Source organism: Neolamprologus multifasciatus, chromosome 14, assembly GCF_963576455.1.
Source record: "Neolamprologus multifasciatus chromosome 14, fNeoMul1.2, whole genome shotgun sequence".
NCBI lineage: Eukaryota > Metazoa > Chordata > Actinopteri > Cichliformes > Cichlidae > Neolamprologus > Neolamprologus multifasciatus.
In genome coordinates, this window is record NC_140452.1 from 20,013,165 (window position 1) to 20,035,326 (window position 22,162).

The 22,162-nt window shown below is 39.3% G+C and overlaps 1 protein-coding gene across 4 annotated transcripts in view; it reads left to right on the forward strand.

Moving 5' to 3' along the window:
* Nucleotides 1–527: 527 nt before the first annotated feature.
* Nucleotides 528–22,162, forward strand: part of grik4 (glutamate receptor, ionotropic, kainate 4) — a 347,454-nt gene continuing 325,819 nt past the window's right edge. For 2 of the 4 annotated variants that reach the window (XM_085184286.1, XM_085184288.1), the window contains exon 1: nucleotides 529–1,357. The gene's annotated coding sequence lies outside the window, so the exon portion shown is untranslated. Of the gene's footprint in view, nucleotides 1,358–22,162 lie in introns of all 4 variants that reach the window. The other 2 variants (XM_085184287.1, XM_085184289.1) reach the window with 2 other exon arrangements.

Below are 22,162 nucleotides of genomic sequence, written 5' to 3' on the forward strand. Positions count from 1 at the left end.
AAGACAAAGCAGCAGTGTGACTAAATTGTTCATCCATTAGAAGCACTTACACACACTGACAGATGCAAAAGTGCAAGTCAAAGCTGTAGAGTTGTTTGTGGATTGGATATAAAGTCAGTGGGAACTTTTCAAAACAATTTCCACCTGCTCAGGAGGGTTGGGAAAACGTATTGATGGTGTCATGGGGATGTTTTCTAGCTGACTGGGTTAAAAGAGTTAAAAATGTGCTTCCAGCATGACCCATGAGAGCAGCGAGCAGGTAAGAAAAATAATCCTAGAAATAATCAGTTTCACTCCGAGGCTTTTTTCTTAATCCTATTAATCCTGTCCGGTTTTAATATTATATTAAAGCTAGAACATGAATAATATAGACTTTCCCCTCTTTTGTATATGTTCCCGTAATGTCAGATGACCTTTTCTTTGTCATCTGTAGTTTGTGTTATTCTAGTCCCCCCCCCCCCCCCCCCCCAAACACACACACACACACACACACACACACACACAGCTATAAATACATTAAGAGTCAGGAGCATCTTCCCTTCCACGTCTGAGGACAGCACAAAAAAAAATCCCCCCTCTGTGAACGTGTGCGCGGCAGCGCGTATGAGAAGAAGGGGAGACTTCGCCCGCACCTCTATCAGTCTGCCCTGCATCTTTCCACCGGACCGCAGTGGATACAGCCGACTGTACACGAATGCGTCTGACATACAGCACAATGTAAAATAGGTGTTTTCTACAGAGAGGGTTTCACAGGTACGTTTGTTTGTAGGAGCACCGCACAAAGCGCGATCGTTCCCTGGCTTTTTCCTCCGCGCTCGCTCTTACCTCAGCGGCAGCCCCTAAGTGGGATGCGGGATACGCAGCATCACCGGTGCCGTTAGAATAATCCCAACAGATAAACCTTGCAGTTCAGCGGGCCTATCAGATTTTAAGGCAACTGGTTTTCTAAAGGCTGAGCAGGGAGAGTAAAACTGCTCGCTGGTGTGTGGGGGGGGAGGGAGAAGAAAAAGACACTGCTTTTCTCCGGGAGATAAAGTGAGGAGGGATTTTCCAACTAACGGAGATGTGGCTGTTTTTCCACTGTCCTATAAAGCGGGAAATGATTTGGTCATCCAAAGATCAGATTTAAACTGGACTGCTCTTGATCTTATCAGTAACACATTTTATCTGCCCGTTTATCTGCCCTGGGAGTCTCGGTGGTGGAGGGAGACGCGGAGCAAGATTCAGAGAACTATACAGAGGAAAACTGAGTTACTCTTCGATTACGCTTTTTCTTGCAAATTGACGTATTTCTGGGCAGCGGACGTAATGCAAAAGTAAGGGAGAATATTTGAAACGCAGACAAGACGCAGCACAGGTAAGGGAAACTGCTTATTAAGATTTGAAGAGAGCAATATATGCAGCAACAGAAACCATTCTTAACGGTTTTAACGGCAGTTGGGGGGAAAAAGCAAGAAGCTGTAAGATGCGGCAACGAATGACTAAACATTTAATGCTGCTGGATCTGTAGATGCAGAAGTTAAGGCACGGACTATTCTGTGGTCACTACTTAAACGGGGGGTTTAACCTGTCTGATACCAAATACTTAAGCTGGCGATTTGTACCCTGTGAGTCTGTATGTTACTGGTTTTAATGAGCCAGTTGCGTTGGTGAACTGTAGCCTAATTGTTGCACGCTGGGCTGAATGGAAACTGTCCTTGTGCAGCAGTGACTTGAGAGCGCGGCTCAATAAGCAATCAAACATCATTTGCTGGATACGAGGCAGAAGTCGCAGACGTTTCAGTCGTGACGAATGACAGGAGAAAGTATTCACTTTAAGTGGGCTGATTCAGACCAAGTGTTAAATTCACCAAGGGTGTGATCAATAGGCTGGCTGCTCTACACCAGTTAGATGCTGATTTATGCTCTTTACAGACTTGGAGTTATATACTTGTACTCGTTCGTTTTTTTTGTTATTGTTTTATTTTTAATTACACGGGAATAAAGAAGGGACGGATGAACGCGACGCTGAAATGAGATACACAGATGGAGATGGCTAAAAAAAAACACACGCACTCATTTTTGGCTCCACCTTGTGGTTCAGTTTGATGCCTGATTTTGGCTCTGCCCGTAGCATCCTCAGACTTCTTATGTTATTTATAGCATGATGGTAGAAAAAACCCTGACTTATTATAGTCTCTTATAATTAATGTGATGTGCAGTGATGCAGCGCTTAATTGAAATGTGTGCTCGGTGTGACCAGAGATAATGGCGGGTCACAGTTACAAACAGGGTAAAAAAAGAGCTGTTTTGCTTCTGTCCATTAAAGACTTCACAGTCTCCTGGTGTCACAAAGACAGGCGTCTATTTTCAATTCCACGGGTCTTGTGTCATGTGGCCTTGCCTTCCACAGCATCAATGCAACCCATTGAGAAGTAATTTATGATAAATTGTACTTTATTTTCTTTTAAAAATTTATATCATTTCTACTGAGCTTTTCTTTTTTGCCATTTTGCAAAATAAAATAGTTCCTGAGAACTTGATTGGCAGGCACAAGGTAACCACCTGTTTGTGCCAGCTGATGTTTGCATTTCTGCAAGCTCAAGTACTTTTTGTTGATCTCAGAATGAGTAAATGCTTCATCCATAACCACAAACTGCTTTGCTGGCTCTCCCTCTTGTTATAAGTCAGATATTTGTACGACAGAATCAATTTCACGTTCATAATTTTATCTGTAGCTTGGCAATTCAAGTTCACGGGATTTGGATGCCAAGTGCTACAGCTGATGCCTGAAAAGAACACTTTAGTTTGACAGCCCATAACCGGGATTGGTGATACTCTTGGAAAGGTTTATATGTAATCACAAAGTGGGTACATATGAACTATTTATTGTGCTGCAAGTTATAATTCAGATTTTGTTTCAAGCGATATAGTGTTTGGGGGCAAACAGTCATACAAATAACTGGTCAGTACTGCCAGGTAGCTAAATTATACATACACATCCACCCTAGACAGGTTGCCAGTCTGTCACAGGGCCGACACACGGAGAAACAGAAAGATTCACCTCTACAGCCAATTTAGAATCACCAACCTCTTGCACATCTTTGGACTGTAGAAGGAAGCACACAGGGGCACAGGGAGAACATGAAAACTCCACACAGATTGCTGTATATTACTTACTGTACAAAACTCTTGATCCACTGTGTGTTTTTCTGTCCAGGTATGCTTTTACTGCATAGCTGTGTTTTTGGGATTGTCATGCTGAAAAAAGCTTGTCAAAGTCTTTTCTTTGTTCATAATTCTACCAATTTAGACAACTGGCTGAAATGTAGCACTCACCACGATTTGCAGGTGGCTGTAGTCCGTCACTGTCATATAACAATTGACAAGAATTTTAAATGAAAATTTCAAATTTGGATTCATCACTCCATGAGACCTGTTGCCACTGATTTAGTCTAGTTGTTGTATAATTTGGCATACTGCTGCTTTTTCTCCATTTCCCTTTCTTAAGAATGGCTTGTTGACAACCACCCTTCCACTGAGACCTGATGAAGCTTAAGTGACTGTATCGGGTCTGATTTTTTCTTATGGACATGACTTTTAGACTATATTCATCTGCTCCAGATGAGATGTCTTTTTTTGTTCTTGAATTATTCACAGTTAAGTGTTAAGTGGCTTAAGAGACAGACATTTCCTCTAAAAAGGGTCAGGTGTAAGGACTGAAAAAGGAAAAAACTTTGAAAAACATTCAGAAATGTTGGGGAATTACTGCTCAAGACCGCTTTAAAAAATTACAAAAATGTATGCTTAGAAGTAATGAGAGGTAGCTCAGGATTTATTGCACAGATAACGACTGTCAAACACATGTACAAACCTTTAGACACTGATCTTCAGCTAAAATAAGCATTTATTAGTATACTTGGATTATAAACCTTCACACTTCATGTAAGTTCCACTCCTAGGCTTGGGGAATAGCATTTTCTCTAATTTGCTGTGGGTTTGTATCATTAAATCAAGCAGGACATGTTCAGGTGCTTTCAGCAGAGTATGTGTCATTTTCACCAAGATTATTTGAACACTTAAAAAGCGTGGTTGATATGCACATTTTGTTTGAAAAGCTTACCCCCATTAGGCTAAATTTAAGAAAATTATGTTCAGCCTTTGTACTGGAGATGTATCCCCTCATCACCTGCAGACTAAAAGTTCAGTGTGAATCTATTGAGTGTATGACTGCCTATTCTAACCTCATTTTAAACCCTAATGACTAAATTAGCCATAAGCATTCTCCTGGGCTAATGCTACTATTAGCCGCAATTAGCATCTCGCTAAGCCTTTAGCTAAATTTAGTAGCAAAGCTGCACATATTCTGACTACAGTGAATTTCATATATATAATTTATATGCTACCATGAAAGGTTGTTTATTTTATCCAGTTTGTTTTTTATTGCCAAAACAATGCTAAAAGCTTTTAGGGATTAAAACAACCAACTGATGTTCATTAATTGTTGTTGTTGTTATTGTTGTTTTTTAACTGCCCTCTTATGCATACAAAGCAAGCTGAAACAGCTTCAGGTCTAGTGGAATTTATTTTGAGATAATCTTCTTACATTTCACCCTCACCTCTTCCTTTTAATCTTCCAACACTGCCAAACTGTATTCCTTTAGCCTCATATGCATGAAAAGCAAGCATATGTTGGGTATAATTTTGTTATGACTTGGCTTGGTAGGATTTTAGTAGTGCCTTTCATTTATTTAAATGTCTCCATTTACTGTTAAGCTTAACTATCCACCTGTGACAGATTAAAATAAAAAATAATTCAGTTTGGTTATATCCAATTCAGCTTCAGGTCTCCACAAACCAGGTTTTTCCAGGTCCCAGACCAGCTGCACAGGAGTGGCCCACAGGTGTCACAGATGTTTGAAAGTGGGTGGGAGGATTCCACTTGGATTCTCACACAGATGTGGATTTCTATTTTTAGTGTCGTGGGTTAAGGCGTGATGGCTCTGTTTTTGTGTCGCACCAGGAGAAGGTGTGCATGCTGGTCAATTACACAATTTTATTTGGTCAAATTCAACTCCTCTGCTTGCGTTTGTAAATTTCATGGCTGTGCTTCATGGTTTCATTTCTGAGATGGGTGGAGTGCAGCTCACTTCACCTCTCGCTGGCTTCTATTTATTTGTTTGTGTTCTCCGGAGTTCGCTTGTTTGCGGCGGGGTGCGTTACAAAACAGTTCCAATGATTTTATAGCGCACCGCGGGGCAGTTTACAGCAGTTTTTCAGTATATTTTGGGTCTACATTGGTCTTTTGTTGCGGTGGAGACACACTGCAGACCTTAATTTTGACTTTTTACTGTCGATATATCTTATTGTTTGCTATGCACTTATTAATAGCTCTCACATTATCCATTTCATATGCATACCTCCTGTAATTTATGTAACATTTACAGCTGGGCCATGAGCCACATTTTTCTCACAGACTGTTATTCACTGACCTCTAGACTAGGATAAGTGAATTTATGTTCTAACACGGGCTCCAATTACTGAAAAGCTGCCCCGGTTAGCTGCAGCACTGATAATGCTCTAGAAATTCCTAAATTAAGAATTTTGTAGTGATTAATATTTATGACTATGGTAATTCAAGGGCCTTCATTTGCTACAGCTTTTTAAAGGGTACATGATTACTAGCAAAACAAATAATGATTATTATGGTAGCAGTGCTGTAGAGGGAAGGGTGAACACCTCATTTGCAGAAACAAGAGCCTGCTATTTATTGAAATGTTCATTGTAATCTAACAGATGAACACGTTGGCACAAATGGATACAAGTTCTGCTGGAAATTATTGTTATCGCATCGGTGAGAGGTCAGGCAGAGGAAGGAAGTACAGCATCTACTAAAAAATTTATTATCGTCAATTGGTGACTCATGTTTTTAATTTTTAAGAATTTCTGCTTTCACACACTGTGGTCAGTCAGTGTTTATATGGATCGTGTTTAAATCTACTGGGATGCTTGTGTTTGCTGTCCTTCTTGTTAGATACACAAGTTCATCTCCTTGTTAATGCAAATATCTGATCAGCCAATCACATGGTGGCAATTCAAAGCTTTTATGCACATAGACGTGGTCAAGATGACCTGCTGAAGTTCAAATTGAACATCACAATGGGGAATGGTTGTTAGTCTGAGTATTTCAAAAGATGCTGATCGTCTGGGATTTTCCTGCACAACCATCTCTAGGGTTTCCAGAGGATGGTCTGGAAAAAGAGAAAATTTTCAGTCAGCTGCAATTCACAGAGGTCAGAGGCGAATAACCAGACTGCTTGGAGCTGATAGGAAGGCAACACTAACTCAAATAACCACTAGTTACACCCGAGGTATGCAGAAAAGCATGGAAGCAGATGTATTAAACAGCAGAAGACCACACTGGGTGCCACAGCTGTCAGCTTAGATAGACAATAGAAGATTGTCCAACTGATGAGTCTTAATGTCTGTTGACACATTCGTATGGTAAGGTCAGATTTTGCTAAAAACAACATAAAAGCATGGATCCATCCATCCTATGAGGGATATTTTCTTGGCACACTTTGGGCCCATTACTACCAAATGAGAATTGTTTAAATACCCAAGTAGTCTTTTGACCATGTCTGTCCTTTCACGACCACAGTGTGGCATTCTTATGATAGTTGCTTGCAGCAGGATAATACTCTTTGTTAAAAAGCTCAAATAAACATCATCTTAAACTGGTTTCTTTAGAGTGACAATGAGTTCATTGTACTCAAATGGCCTCCACAGTCAACAGATCTCAATCCTAGAGCACCTTTTGGATGTGGTGGAACGTGTGACGCTGTCATGTCAATATGGAGCAAAGTCTCTGAGGAGTGTTTTCAACAGCTTGTTTAATCAATGTCATGAAGATTTAAGGCAGGTCTGAAAACAAATCTGGTACTGGTATGGTGTAACATAAAACTATGAGTAACTGTTGTTCAGTGAAGTGAGGGGTATCACAGATGTTTGGGTATTCATTTTCATTTAGTTTACAGGTGCGTTGCATACTGTAATTTTATACATGACCCAGCCCTCATGGTTTGTTTGATGGTGCTTTTGAGGTCTTAGCTGATTATGTTGAAGGTTAATTATCATCAGGTACTCTCTGCCTCTCAGTGAGGGGACAGAGTGACAATCATTAGTCCTTAACAAAGTCTCTTTTTCTGTGAGTAGGAAGGAACAGCGCTGTCGTGCTCTGCATCTGCCTCACTTCATTTAGTCTTCACTGCAGCTTGCTCACACACACACACACACACACACACACACACACACACACACACACACACACACACACACACGACTGAATGCTCACACATAGTCGGTATGCATTAAATATGCATTTAAAAGAAAAGAAAAAAAAGGTTAAATATTGTCTGTCAGCTGAGGAGGCTTCCTGTTTTCATTCTTGGAGCCATGGGTCATGTTTAGCATATTCATTGTGCTAATATGGCTGGTGGAGTTGCTCACTCAAGGTTACATTAACAATGTCCTTCTCATGGTAAACACAGCATTCTAATGGCACTCAGGTATTCCTCTCCACTTTTCTAATTTCCACCCATACTAGTGAGCAGCAGTCGAGGCACTCACCTCAGTGCTTTTGAGTATAGATCCACAAAATTATTGAAGTTGGAGAAAGGTCACTTACCAACTACTTCTAGTACGGTACACTGCCTTTTTCCAGTTTCTAGTTTTTTTGGACTAGCTTCCCTCATTTAGCTTCTCTCACTCATCATTTTAAGTTAAACTTTACTCGGGCTGAGAGCAAGATTAAATTTCCATTTTGCCGAACTTGATCATTCAATCTGACATTTTCTCTTTATGTGTGACAAGATGCATTTTGCTTAGTTTTGCTGTCTAATGTTCTTCTTCAAACAAAGCAGAAGCTGTGATAATTGTTTGGTGAAGTGACTAACACAGAATCTTCTACTGAAGAAACATTGATTTAAGGTTTATTTACAGAAAGTGGTGTAAAAAGATTTCTTCACATTGATATTTTTCAAGCTAGTGACCATTGGTCAAAAGGGACAGAATACCATCAGCTCAAACTAGTGAGGTTTGGTCAGAGATTCAGAGGTTTGGAACCAAATAGATTTGTTGTTATTTACTTACACGATACACCATAATGGAAGTATTAAACTGTTGTTTAGCCTGTGAGTAAGCCAACTTAAAGAGAGAACATTATTGATGGTGTCATTGATCTCTGTGTGTTAGCTTACAGAACAAAGACAGCTCCAAGCCAATATACACTTTGTCTTGTAATTACTAAATCTAACTACCTAAGGCACTTCGGAAAGTTTTGAGGTTAATCTTAACTTTGTCACCTAAGTTCGAAGAACAACAACAAAAGAACAACACAATCAGCTTTCCAAATTTGTAACTTCTAAAATCATAGCTTTAGGCCTTAAGATTCACTTGACAATATGAAACCTGGTGGTTATTTCTCACTCTTTCTGACAATTATTTCTGAGATGTGTCTTTATTTTGTCATCCAAGCTCCCACCAGACAGCACAGACTTAATTAAGGTAATAATAGAAAGTCAAGATTTAGTGAAACAGATTTATATTCTGTCAAAACAAAATCAAGGTCACAGTTAGAACAAAAAAAACTATAATAGACAAATTTTGCTGCTAGGGCGCCGGAGGAAGGCCCAATTTGCAGCCACCTCTGCAGGGATCAAAGGTCGTCATACTGAGTCACATTCTGTAAGCGTGGAGCCTTCAGCTCAATTTCATGGACTTTCCAAGTGAACACGCAGGAAAAAGCAATGAATCTTTTAATTATGGCTCACAACATGCTGTTAACTGCTCTGTAGTGAGATTTTATAGTGAAATGAGAATTGTAATTATAGATGACATAAAGTAATTATGAGGAAACAGCTTGTGCGTAGCCTAGTTCATACAGTATCCTATGATTGGAGATTTCCATCTATACTTAAAAATACAACACCTGTTAGCTCTTACTCGTACTACACAACTGTCTGGACACCTTTGTTGTGTCTGTGAAGACAGTAATCATTGACTTTTATACTATGCCCTTTAGATGTAATCTCTAACAATGTATACTGTGGGTATACATTCAGCCCTATTTTAAAAACACCTTAGTGTTTCCCTAGCTTTCAAGCGAGGGGAGACAAAAGACAACGTTATTTGAGTCGATGAGAACTCGATTGCTTACTGTAAGTTCAATAAAAGTCTCCCAACAACAGATAATCTAAAACAAAAGCAGGACAGACGCCGGCCCCAGATGTCTGAAAGTCTGATAGCAAAGCACCAGCAGCTCTCCTGCTGTGTTACAGCTGAAGCACTCGTCAAGCACAGGAGGACAGGCTTTGACCCACAATTCATTTAAGAGGCGGAGGAGGGATAACAGTTGTTATTAAACCAAACGGTCCAGTTTTTATTGATGCAGAACACAAAACACTTAAATTACAGATCATATAAAACTCCTTTGTCCACCTCCTGTGGCTCTGACAGAATAAACAAGATAATATAAATGCACAAAGGTTATTTTTTGAATATTTTCATTTTTGTTTATCGTTGCTGTAAGTGATTCTTCACATTTTCCAAATGTGGAGTCTACACAGTAAATAAAGAAGGTGTTGCACTATTTGCATCGCAGCCTGTGTCTGTGCATTATGCTTGTAATTGGTGGCTAGCATGGATATATAAACACAAACTTGCTGTTGGCAAACGTGCTTGCTTTCTCTGCCAGCACCACTAGCTTACTTTACTTACTTTGAAATCAGAATTGGCCTTTTTTAAAAGAAACTTTTCTTGTTTCAAGTTGCTAAATGTTAGAAATATGATCAAATGGCTGGGGCCATAAAGTGTTTGCATGTTCTCCCTATATCTGCATGGGTTCTCTCCAGGTACTGCAGCTCCCTCACACACTCCACAGTCATGCTATCAGTGGGGTTAGGTTGTTTCACTGAATTTACATCCTATAGGTGTACCCAGTGAGTGTATTTTCTGAGCTAAATCTTTAGCATACATTCCTAGGTTTCAAATAAGTCAATCGCACGCCATGCTTTCTGTTGATCTGTTTGCTTGAATCTATCTATTGGAAAGATTTCTATAAAGCCAGACGAATGAATAAATAAACAGTGAAACTATGTAATAAAGAAAAAAGTTATAGAAGGAAAAGTGCTAAAGAGAAATTTCTGAGTATACTGTGAATAAATACTAGGCTGAGCAAACACGGTATTACATCTGCAAGGGCCATTTGCGAGGTGCTGGCAAGAAAAAGTGAAGTATGATTCATCGTCTCGTTGCGTTCTCGATCAATTGATGGATTGGACAGGGGAGCCCAACTCTCCAAAGTTGTGAAGGTTAACCAGCTGCCACACATCCATCGTTTAGCCTTTGAAGCCTTCACGCAGCTACTAGAGATAGTGAAAGTCAAAGACATGCCATTTACTCGCATGCTGTTGTACTCAATGGGGTGTATGCACAAGGCGTTTGACAACTTCAGAATACACTCAAGATAAATCCTCCTTCAGATTCTCCTCAGCGTTTTCACAATGTAACAGCAGGAAATGCTGAACATGAGAGACCTACTCTAAAAACATAATCATTAGGGATAAAAGCTGAACAGGCTGCACAGAAATTTAGAATTTTTCTGTTCAACTCGTGTCTTTGTGGGCCAGCTGCAGCAATGCACTAAAAAGTGCCATTTCGTGTATGTATCTGTGCATGCACTTCACTTAACCTTTTCTATTTAATCAGTTTTCTTACAACAGTTTGCCCATCTGTGAGCACAGTGTGACTTTGAGAGCAGTGCATCTGTCTGTCTGTGATGATCCATATCAACTGCGCTGCTTGTCAACTGTTTAGACAGTGATGAATGAGATGCAGGATATGTGCAAAGCAGGCGGCCACAGATAAAACGCTTTCAAGAATCGAGATCTACCTGTTGTGAATAGGAAGGAGAAAACCTGAATGGATACAGCTTATTTATATGTGTGTGTATATATATGAAGTAGTGCCACAGTTTTTACATCCATAGCAAGCTAGTTCTAAATCAAAGTTTAGATCAAAGAGTGTGTTTCCTAACTAGGAAGTCGCAGGAATTCAAAGCTATAACTGTCAACTTCATTGCCTAAGTTAAATGAAGTGAAAGAATTACTCTGCAAGCGTTGATTTTTGAAGCGCTATGACAACTGTGGGTGGCAAACCCAGTCAGTTGCAGCCATTTAATAAATGTTAATTCAGTGAGTTGGCTCAAGTACAAACTGCAAATATTGGCTCTCTGGTTATTGTACTCTCAGTCAGAGCGCTAGTTACTGATTGTCAATACGAAATATGCGCTCACTATCATTTTGATTATTATAAATAGGTGCTCTAATTTACTCTCTCTTTATATTAGTTATTTGTCTTTATTAGTTTTAATAGTAGTTTTATTGTCACTTCTTTTTATATATACTGGTAGTTATTACTTCTTATTTTCTCAGTCTACTTTCCTTTTGTGTGTGTTTTTTGACACTTTCTTTCTAAACAACAACAACAAAAAAGTTGGCCTCATGGTGTCCACCTGTTCCCCATTAGCGCCCAATCAATGCTTCGTATATATAGCCTTTTATTTTCCTGCATTCTCAAGTACAAGCCGTGCTAATTAAAGCTCACCATTTATTTGCATTCAGTTTGTGTGTGCATTCTCATTAAACATAACAATTGGTCTCTGTCTAGGTTGAGGCCTCCTCATGTCAACGAGCACCTACGAGGAATTTTTAAAATAGCCTTTTGCATCAGGAAGCTTTTAGTCTTTTTTATAAAACCTTAATGGGAGTCACTGGAGGACAGTATAAAGGCTGTGTATATAGTAGGTGAGTCCCCAGCACTACAAAGCAGAATTTAAGCCTTAAATTTAAGCCCAGGTTTGGAGTGTCATAAAGGTGCTTTACTTTTTAATGGGGTGCCATGGTAACTGCTGCAAACCTAACCTTCTGCAGGCTAGGTTTGAGACAAGAGAGTATCACTGTTCACCGAGCAATCGTTTCTCTGAAAAATACTGTCACTGTTCATGGAAGAATAGAACAAGATGATAAATCGTTTTTACAGACTGTCAAAAGTTGTCTTTCCCTTGATAAGCTTTGGCGAGTGCATTCACATCTTGCTTTTTTAGTGTTGGCTATAATTAATAGAGGTTTATTTTTCTATAAATAAGCTTTCAAAAACGCAAATACTTCTCATGTAAAATGTAAAAAATTTTTTAAATGTACTTACAGGTGTAAATGATGTTTTTGTAATTATTATTTGCTGTAGTTGAAAGACAAACAAGTTAACACCATGAAAAACACTTTATTTATGTAACTCATTATTATCACTGCCCCATTATAAAGACACAGGAATGAATATGTCTAATAACAGACACAGTCAGGACTTTTTTGCTTTTCTTTACAGATTTCCTAGACTAAATTTCTACTTTTCTAGTGTTGCTGACCAAATCATGATTCCCGTGCACATACATTAATATGGAGCTGTTCCCACAGCCGTGGTGTGGTATATATTATGTAATCCTCCTTTTCATATGTTTTTTTTTTCAATTTTACAACTTGATCTTTGTAAAAATATTTAAATCTACTGCCAGTACAGCTGTCCGTGTTTGTGGTTGCTGCCGTGACAGCCCCATTTATTTGAATTCTAGGTGTATTGAAAAGCTCTGGGTTGATAAATCAAATAAAAATGACCTTTGGGTGACAGCTTAGCAGAACTGCCGGTGTTAGGGTAAGAGAAGTCAAATGAAACTCTCAGTGAGGGTTTTGTTTCAGCTTTTATCAACTTTTATTATCAGATTTAATTTTATATTTATCTGTTAAGGTTTTCAATTAATAAACTCTCCGTGGTCTCTTAAAGCTGCCTCCTCAGCTTTAAACATGGCATTGAAAAAAATTCATCCAGACCCTTCCTGATATACTAAAGGCCTAACTCAAAGCCTTCTTTTATCTCTAAACTATTATAAAAGTTGTTGGAGCACAACTCAGGAAAGTTTTGCAGAAGCATAATGTTCTTGATAAATTTCAGTGAGATACATTACACTTTAACAGTCTTCCTTAAAGTCTCGAATGACCTAATGTTGCCTGCAGATAACACTGACTGCTCAGTCCTTGTTTTACTGGCCCCAAGCTAAGCCTCTGATACCGTCAACCATCAGATTTTAATTCACAGGATTTCCGGGCCAGGTCTGGATTAGCTTACTTTGAACCTTTCTGACCTTTTTTAAAAAAAAAATCAGATTTGTCTGTCCTGTGATGTGGTGTCCCACAAGGATCTCTTTTTTCATTATTTTTTTTTCTCCCATCGGGTCATGTTATCAGTAGCTTTAACATAACTTCTCATCATTTGCATGATGAGGACATTCAACCATACCTTTCTTTTAAAGCCTCGTGAACTGAATAAGTTACCTATTCTAAATGCAATCAACGATTAGACTGCAAATAACTTTTTGCAGCTCAAAACAGACAAAGACAGCATCACTGCCCAAGTCAGACTGAGATTGCAGTCTTTTTCGTCCACTATAGATGGTAATGTGCAGAACCTTGGGGTCATTTTTGATCATTTTTATGAGATTTGATTCTCACATCAAGATTTTAACCCACTGTTGTTTTTGTTTGATCTAATAAATACTGCTAAACCCAAAACATGAATAGGAGATGCTACATACTTTCATCTCTTCACATTTTCGATTATTGTATCAAACTCTTTTCATGTCTGATCAAAGTATCTATTAATCACTTCCAATCTGTCCAAAAGGCTACTGCAAGGCTTCTAGCTCCCATAAATCATCACACGTTATTACATAACGCTTTTGCACTGGCTAAATGTCAAGCTTAGATGTCATTTTAAAATTTTGTTTTTCACTTTTATTGCCTTCTTGGGTTGGGGCACTACCTACATTATTGAATTACTACACCCCAGTACTACAAGTCGGACTCTTAGCTCCTCAGATATGGGCCTTATGATACATACCTGATTTAATGACAATGAAATGACAATGAAATGACAATGAAAAAAATACCCACAAAGCTTAATGAACTTTATAAAAGAACAATGCATTAAAATGGCCTGGTAAATGGCCTGCATTTGTATAGCGCTTTTCTAGTCCTTAAGGACCCCAAAGCGCTTTACACTACATTCAGTCATTCACCCATTCACACTCACATTCACACACTGGCGATGGCAAGCTACATTGTAGCCACAGCTGCCCTGGGGCGCACTGACAGAGGCGAGGCTGCCGGACACAGGCGCCACCGGGCCCTCTGACCACCACCAGTAGGCAAACATGGGGTTAGTATCTTGCCCAAGGATATTTGGCATGCAGCCAGGAGGCAGCCTGGGATCGAACCACCGACCTTCTGATTAGTGGCTGACCTGCTCTGCCACCTGAGCTACAGCCACCCACAAAATTCCTTCACAACCATGTGAGAGAAAGTCATACAAAAAAAAGAAAAGAAATAATAATAACTCTGAGTTACTGTTGCAAAAAGTGGTTTTACGAGCAACTAAATCATAGGTTGTACTTTTCACACACTTTAGTTTTTCACACACAGTTTCTGCATTTAATTAAATAAATAATAACAGCACAATATTTTACATATTGTTAGTCTGAGGTTGAATTTATGTAATTTTAAGACCTGGTAAGGACCCTTTGAATTAACAGAGAGAGCACTTTCTTTTCTTATAGCATGGAACATCTGAGTTAGAAGAGAGATGAAACCTAAAACAGATAACTTACTTCATAAAGAAAAAAAAGAACTTACTTAGATTGAGGTTAGAAGGGCAATCTTCTTTTATTTTTACCTCATGTACTACTCAGTGGCATGCAGTGTACAAATTAGATGGCATATTGATCATTTTCTTTCAAGGTAAACTAAAGCTGTTGCATTGACCTGGGTAGTATGGAGTCATTTATTAACACAGTGTCACAAAGCTCTTTAGGTCACTTTAGTTCAGGATGGATTTCCAAGAGGACGTCTATAACGGGTTCAGAAATGGCCTGAGACACTCATAAAGAAGGAGAGATGCATAATTTCTCTTTGTGCTATGCTGAGCCAGATAAATGGCTTTCTTGTGTTAGCCTCATCCTCATTATTATGCTACAAGGGAAGTTAGATTTTCACTACTACAAATCAATAACACATTAAAGTTGGGAACCAATAAAGGACATATAAGTGGACTGAACAAATCTTGCAACACTTTTTTTTGAGGTAATCATCCATGATTAACCTCTAATTTCACGGATGGCTTAAACTGGATTTGTGTTTGAGATGAGCACGGTGTGGTGTCATTTGCATGACTGAGCTCCTCTCAATCATGCAAATGACACCAACCAGACAATTTTAACTCAAACCAAGTTAAGTTAGAAATGAATATAAGAGCTCATTCAAAGCACGATTCAACAATGAAAGCATGTCCATTATTAAAATGTTAGCCAAAGGTAAAGTTGCTTGCTAAATGGAGTTCATCGGCGGATGTGATTTGGAAGAAAATTTTGCCACTTACTGAGTTAGGTTGTCAGTAAATAGAAGTAAAAAGACCTTGAGGTGTGCTTTTCAGTCTTAAACACTAGTTTGCTTGAATCCACAACTTTTAGCCTTTGGGTTATAGCTGCACTGGTGGATTTGTTGGAATTGAATTAGCAAATAAATTAACTTTACTGACCCTAACATAGCACAATGACAGGGTCTACACAAAAGCAGGTTGCAACTTTGACTGTCAGACTGGGTATGTGTCAGCTGTGATAGGATTAAGTTTAAAGCCCCTTTCAGACGTGCACTCCTTTCCATTTATCTGAAGGCATCTGAACATCTCAGCTTCATGTCTGAATGACCACCCTGTTAATTTTTTTTATAATAGTTGTGACAGCAGAATTCCTTGGTCATACCTAAATCTGAAGTCATGTTGTCACATTATTGCAGCTATGCCTGAGTCTCCCCTGGATCTTGAATTGCTCAGCTTGGAGAACGAAACAATAATGAACAGAGGGAGGAAAATGTAATTTTTGAGTCGATTGTATACGAATAACATCAGAAAGGGGCACAATGTGTTCTTTAACTGTGACTGAAAGTGAGAGAGTTGCGTGGCACATTAGCAATGTATTGTGCTAAATATCGCATGTTAATTCTGAAATGTAACTATTATTTGCATGTTCTATTTAATGTAATGTTACATGTAACAGTCAGCATTACTGAACATGACACCCCAACGGATGTAACCCAGGGCTTATAAGATAAGGACATTGCTGAAAAGAGGGCTCAGAGGTATTCAGTAGTAGATATAGTAGATATTTTGATTATTTGAGTAGTGTCTTGATGCATGCTCAGCCATCCAGGCAAAGAAAACCCCCAAAAGTTGATTCTGTTCATCTGCATGTAGCATTTTCAGTGGGAGAAATGAGTTCAGTCAGACTGAAGAAGTCGCTTGGATGAGTGACAAAACATTTCTCCCTCTGAACTTTCTGCGTGTGCGCTGCAAACTGAGTCAAAAGCATGTTTCCACAAAGGCAGGTAACATTTTTACCATTTGAAACTTTGCCATCATTGCTTAGGGCTGTTTACCTGTACAATTCATTGCAAGCGCAATGCAAGATTATTTCGTAATGTCTAGTCCTAACTGGATTGAAAACCAAAAATAAAAATATATTTCCAGCTTTTTTAGAGAATGCTGAAGGTCGGACTGGAGGATAACATGGAGAGAAGTGACTAATGTGGTCTCATATTGTCTCAGTATTGACAATATTGGTGAAGACATGCTGTACAAATATTGTATATTAGTGGATGTTTTAGATATCGTATGGAAGGTGGCAGGACAGCTCTCCCGTGCCACTTTGCCCTTAAACCGCTCCTTCCTCCTTTACTGCATCAGTTAAAATTTGCTCCTTTATATTTCTGATTTTCAAGGTCATTGTTAAGCAAACACTTACACCAAAAAAAGTAACCAGGGAAATATACAAATCTGAGAACACATGTTTTATTTGCTGTGAGGCAATGTGTCTGGCCTTGATTGTGCTGGGCAAAACACAACTATGGGTAGTATAAAAACTGGACAAATATACATTGCCTCGATTTTCAATCTTTTACTAACTTTTACTTGTGATGAAAAATAAACAATTTTATTAGAACTTAGCAGAATAGTAACTCTGGCCATATCCACACTCATATGTTTTCGTGTGAAAACGCATCTTTTTCTCTCCATTTTGGCCTTCCGTCCACACTGAGACGGCGTTTTTGGTCAAGAAAACTGAGCTTTTTTGACAACCCCCCCCCAAATGGATACATTTGAAAATGCAGTTTTTGCGTGGCAGTGTGGACTGCAAAAACGGAGGCTTTCGAAAACGATGACACATTTAGTCATGTGCTGCAGTCATGTGACCAATTAACTAAGATGGCGGAGGGCATTATACAGCAGGTGTTTTGTTTGCTCTCAATTTTGACAACCCTATTAAAGATTAATATCAGTGAAGGTAGGATGTAGGACAGAACCCTTTGGAGTCTAGACTCTGGTGGGGGCAGGGGAAAAGCAGATGGAGACTTGGACGAGGATCTCCATCTGGACAGGATGAGGAGGAAATGAGGAGGAAACGGGTCACACAAATGACAGTATGAAAGGCAGATTGATTAAAGAGCTGTGAGATTTAAAGCATGTGGTATAGAGGCTAAATACAGATCTCCCTTATTGAATATACTCAGAAGCTTCATGTACGTATGTACCTTACAGTTATGTCACTGTAGACGGACAACTTATCAATCGTGTTATTATTCATGTTAACATTTGTGTCGTTCTAATCTTTATATAAATTTCCAGGTTTGAAATTCTACTTCAGCCCTACATGATGATGATAGTAATAATGAGCAAAGGCACGTTTTATACCTTTTTATTTAATGACACTTCACCAGTGTATACAGCCATGGCAATGATATGTGCGATCACTTAACAAAACGATTAGCCGACACAAGAAATACAAGGTGATTAAAACAATTATTCAAATTTTATGAATAGTGTACTGTTGTGTAACTACAAGTGCAGTGTATACAGTCTCTTCTGGGTTCAAGCACTCACGAATGACCACAAAAAGTGGAGTAGATGACATTTGGAAAACCAACCAATGCAATTAGGCCGAATTTTGAAAACGTAATTATGTGTGTAAGTTCCATCAAATTACTGGCATTTTTCCACTCTTCCTGAATACATGCTGTATAACCACATTCAGCATAGGCATCTGAGTGTTAACTTACAAGGAAGGAAAACTGCTGATTCTAGTTGTATTTAGTGTATCCATTGGTGATTGAAGAAGTCCTTACATTTTCTTTTCTATTACAAGTGTGATAATGTCCATGTACTGATAATAAAAACCATTACACGCACTATGATGTGAGATGCACAGAGTCGGTAAATAGTACAATATCGCATTACATTAATATTTATTCAGGGAAAACTCAAGTTTTCCACTCCCGGTCTCAGGCCTGAAGACTATCATATTAATATATCTCTGTTTGACTATGTTTCCCAATGGTGCATGCAGAAAATGAACATTGTTAGAATTGATCCTGGTACATCATTCCTAAAGCTCCCCATCTTGTGAACCAGCCCTCCGTGCATTCCTAATTCCCCCTCTCCGACCTGTATGCCAGCCAGCTCGGCTGGCAGCCTTGCACTTCACTTTGATTTGTGAATGCGAATTTTATCAAACATCAATATTATCTTTTGAATCCTATCCAAATGGGTATTTTATAGTGCTGCAGACAAGAAACGTGCTCTCTGCTTAATACTCTGTTCTTCCTCTTATTGTCAGACCACCTCCTCTCTTAAATTCTTTAAGATGAATATTAGAAGTACACTTGCCTTTTTTGTTGGCCACAGCAAAACAATCGGAGTAGTATACTGTATATTTATTGTGTTGCTGTTATTAAAGTCCAACCTGTTGTCTTGGAAGCCGTTCCCAGTAGAGTTGGATGCTCCATGCAGACTGAGGGAGACACCGGTGCACAATAAATTCTTCAGGCCCATTTAATCCATAGGGGTAAAACAAGCAAACAGCAACAACAAAAAACCCCTCAGATCAGGTCAGGTCCTACGACTAAAACTAAAACTAAAGCTAAACATGGTGGTCTTAAGTACACTGCCATTCTTGCGGTTGCTGTTCTGCAGCTCATTCATTGCCTTATGCTGTGAATACACGGGGCACAACTGCATTGGATTCTAGATCCGATGTGACCATAGGAGCTGATCTCATCCACTCAATGCTAAGCTTGCAATTCCACGTGCAGCAGGAGGGTGGGAAGTCAGACTAAGGAACTGCATAATGAACCTGTCAATTTTCAAAAATAAAAGACCCCATGCAGAATGCAGCGCTCTTAAAATGCTCCTGGTGTAACGTGAAGCTGTGCAAAAGATGGACCAAAACTCCCTCGGAGGCACGATGTGAAAAACATACATCTGAACGATTCCTGGTGTTATTCTCCGTTTTGCCTCTCTTCCCTCCTTCGATCTGATTTCCATTTCGCGAGTTTTACTGTTTCAATGTCTGTAGTTTCACGTGTCCCTCAGGAGAAATGTCGAGTGACTATGCTTTCCAGGTTTCTAACCCTAGATATATCTGGTTGCACGGTGGAGCGCCCTGCACCGGTTTTATTTTCCTTCTCTCTGTCTGCTTCCTTCACTTTAATTTCTTTCAACTCTCCTCTGCCTTATTCTGGTTTTCCTTACAGATTTGGGCCTCACTTGTTTGCCACTCCCCTCACCCCCAACCGGTTGGGGGTGAGGGGACCAGATGGTCTCCCTATTAACAGACCTCCCTATTAACAGTTTGTTAATAGGGAGTTTTTCCTTCCCACTGTTGCCAAGTGCTTGCTCAAAGGCGGTGGTTTCATTGTTGGGGTTTCTCTCTGTTATTATACAGTCTTTACTTTACAATATAAAGCACCTGAGGCAACTGTTGTTGTGATTTGGCGCTATATAAATAAAATTGAATTGAATAGAAACTGATCAGTTGCAGCTGATTTCAGCCTGTCTCCTGAAGTGTAGTCAAAAGTGTAGAGCTGTGTCTTCATCAACACACACCTGTAGCTTTGTGCAATTTGGCTATTTCTGCTAAGTCCACTTAATGTACAGCACATGCTATGTGACTCTGCAGTCATTCTAATTGGTCGGGGTCACGAGTCATTGCAAATCTGCACCTCTCAGCTTGATTGACATGCGGCAGGGAAGACTAATCATATCCCAGGTGCAGAGGCAGTATGTCCTGGCCACTTTTTAATCATGTTCTCCAGGCTGGGGCTGATAAGAGATGTAAGGGTGATTATGGTTCAAGGAGGACGTCCTTGCGCAGGGGCCTTGGGATTATGGCTCTTCACTGTGTTCTGACGTGAAGAATGAATACATCAGTATTCAGATGGGGGCCTCCTCAGGGGGTTACAGAGGTACTTGAGAGATTTGGAATGGAGAAGAGAGACTCACTCCGTCAGGGAACTCAAATCGAACGCCTTAGGATTGTGTGTAATCTGTGAACTCATTCCATTCTGATGAGCACAGCAGATGACAGTAAGGGTGTTAATAGCATTTTAGATGTGATAAGCTTGCTTGACCTTAAAGCTCTGTTCTCACTTTATTTTCAATATATGAATAGCGCAGATGTGAACTGAGGCAATGTTTCTGTGTAAAAGGTGCGAAAAGAAGTGACTGCATGCCCTTCTTGATGGTTTCTAGGCTTTCTATCAGATTTGCAGAGAAATGGTACTAAATAGAGAGAGCGAGAGATCAAAAAAGCCTAAAAATAGCACAGCCATTTTGCATGTCAGGCCATGCAAAAATTAACTGGCTGGAAAAGCAGAACTGGGGTCGGTTATCTTAATGTTCAGAGAAGTCGAAGTTCAATTTTTACGCTCGCGTAAACATTTCCCAAAATGCATTTTTTTTAAAAAAATGTACATTTTGTGTATATTTGCTTCATGAAACAGCTTGAAAACACTGGCGATAGCTTTATTGGTCATTGGTCACACCAAGTATCTTCTGGTAATGGCCAGACACAAAAAGAGACTGAATAGACGACAGCTAATCACACACTTGCACAAAATATTTTGTGCCATCTGCAGAAAAAAGAAAGTGTGTTTAACTTGTGGAAGATGTATGGCAGAGGCAAGGGTGAGAGCTGATGAGAAAGAAACTCTAAGTCATTGTAACTCACTAGCCTGAAGAGTCAGTAAATCAAGCAATGGTCAGCCACACTTATGCGGTCCCTGTGATTGAGTAACTCATTGAACTTAAGAGTGGAAGCTGTTTGCATCTATTTTTCTAAAAATATCCCATGGCTGGAGGAGACAGTCTCCAAAAAAGAAAGTTGAGTGGATGTGAATGACGTGGATGAAGGGTTATCTCCACAACCCCAAACCCCAGAGATATGCTGGACTCTTTCTTACTGCAAGGACAGAAGGTGTGCGCAATATAGTCTGAAGATTTTTTGTATCCCAACACACATTCAAATACACATCTCCTAACTGTGGATAGCCCAACAACCCAAAGATTTTACTCTTGCATACATCCATATTTGATTATCCTTTTAAAAGGCTTTTTTTTACTTGCCCTTTCTGTCTGGGTTGTTACAGCTTTCTCTTTCATCCATGTGTTTCATAATTAGAGATGCAGGGGAGATAAAAAGGTGCGGAACAGATTGCTTATAATTACCTGTATGCTCAAGCTGATCACATTATGTAACCTGCAAGGGGAGGAGACTGGAAAATTAGAGTCTTGCAGACTGAAGGTTATGATTTAGCCAACACTGTGGGCTACATTAACACACGCACACACACACTTTACTCCTCTACTGCGTAAGATCCTTTATCATTACAGAATCATTTTTCCTGACCTTTTCAAGCATGATATTCATGAATGCATGGATAATTTTTCTCCATAGCCTGCATTAAGTCTTCGCCATTGCATTAAGAAAAGTGTTGAAAAAAAGAGTTTCTAATGTGTACTTGTCAGCTCACTGCCTAATTGGGCTCTCATTCATTTCAAAGTCATTTTCAAAAATGATATAAAGATGGCGTTGCAGGGTAAAATATGGTTAAAACCCCCTCTACTATGAGCTGGACAGAATTTAAATGTGACTATAATTGTAGATAACTACATTTTTTGTATATATAGTCGT